Below are 1,783 nucleotides of genomic sequence, written 5' to 3'. Positions count from 1 at the left end.
TCCAGGGGCAAGGGCATGCTGTTTCTATGATGTGGGTGGCAGGTAGGTATTTTATTAGACAGGAGCTGTTTTGTGAATAATGTCACACTGATTCTGAGTGAGTCGTCCCTGGGATGGGGGTGGTGGGGCAGAATATTTTCTTTCTAGGCTGGAATGAATTTTCTTGGCAAAAGTAGAATGATGAACAGGTCATTCATTCATTCATTCATTCATTCATTCATTCATGGAGAAACCATTGTATTGTATTATTACCAATAGGGAATCCTAAATAGTCCAGTGTTTTAGGTTAACATCTTCTTGAGCAGAATACATACTCTGAGCATGATGTTTGCCGACCTGCTTCTGAGTCCCTATTCTGGTCTTAATTGCTTTCATTTCCTTTGCTGTCATAGAATTCACAGGCCAGTGTTGTGCCATTTTTTTTACACCCTTTTCACACAATCTAACAAGTATAAAATATTTATGTGACACTGCCAACCATCAAACAAACATAACCCTGTGTTTGGACTATATGATACTGACAGACTATTCTTATGTTGGAGGTAATACTTGTTAATAGAGGCAACTTTATAGCCATGAGTGCTCAAGTATTATAGTTCTTCCCCTACTGAGTTATACATTCACACACATACACACACAAATCATGATTCTCTTTTCTGAACATAGATATACCAGGATAGTTCTTTTAGATATTAATTAGTAAACAGGTGGTCTCCCTCTATCACCTACTCTCCTCTGATCTAATTAGGGAGGAAGCTGAAACTACTGGAAGAATGCAGCTCTTCCTTTCTTCTGTAAAACAGGAAGCTCTAGAAGGAGATATCTCCAAATGTTCTTAATGGATAGAGATGAGGGATGGGCCTTTGAGATCCATAAGGGAGTGAGAGAAAGNTTCTGGGTATTTGTTACCAAATAGCAGGGAAGGGAAAAGGTAGATGGAGCCTTTCCTAGCAGCAATCGGAATGTGATTTTTCAGCCTCTCTTGTTTATTTCAGCAGTGCCCATGTCTTTTTGTTTGGTTCAGATTCTTCTATTTTAAACATTATCACCAACACTCACGATCTCTGCCTTATTTACTGAACAGTTGGGCATTTTGTAGTTAATCTCTTGTATATGCCTTGCACACATGCACTCCTGTGTATGTAAAGAGATGTTAGAATTGTTCACAGGGAATCACAGTCGAAGTTCAACATGATGGAGGTCTGTTTGGAAATGACAGACCTCCAGACTGTTTCAAGCTCTCACTATTTGCCCAGCTGGTGCATATTTCCTTTGCAATCTATCTATGAACTGGAATACCTAGAAAGGTTGGCTCTCAGAGTGGCCGGATAGGATGAAGCACCTATTGAGGTAAATGCTCAGCACACAGTGTATAAACTTGGTATTTTCCCTGATGAACACACTGAGATTCCTTTTTCAGAAACATGTAGCAAACAAACGTGATCCAGAGCTCCAGTACTTTGGGTTCAGCAGGATTGGAGAACTCAGCATCATAGCGTTTCTGCGCAGAACAAAAAATTAAAACAAGAGTTTTTCTGTCCTTTTATGGGTGGAATTACGGCCTCCTAAAATTTATATGTTGAATTCCTATCCCCCAGTACCTCAGACTGTGACTGTATTTGGATAGGACCTTTAAAGAGGTGCAAGATGAAATGAGGTCATTTGGATAGGCCATAATCCAAAACGACTGGTGTCCTTACAAGAAATGGACATGAGGACACAGGCACATACAGAGGAAAGACCATGTAAAGACACAGGGAGAAGATAGCCACCTATAAGCCAA

The 1,783-nt window shown here is 40.1% G+C and overlaps 1 protein-coding gene across 1 annotated transcript in view; it reads left to right on the top strand.

The window, feature by feature from the left end:
- The window catches only part of FRMD3 (FERM domain containing 3), a 284,121-nt gene that overhangs the window by 99,535 nt on the left and 182,803 nt on the right, over positions 1-1,783 (top strand). The window lies entirely within an intron of this gene.

This window comes from Hipposideros armiger, unplaced genomic scaffold, assembly GCF_001890085.2.
Source record: "Hipposideros armiger isolate ML-2016 unplaced genomic scaffold, ASM189008v1 scaffold_777, whole genome shotgun sequence".
Taxonomy (NCBI): Eukaryota; Metazoa; Chordata; class Mammalia; order Chiroptera; family Hipposideridae; genus Hipposideros; species Hipposideros armiger.
This window is presented reverse-complemented; position numbering and strand designations above follow the sequence as displayed.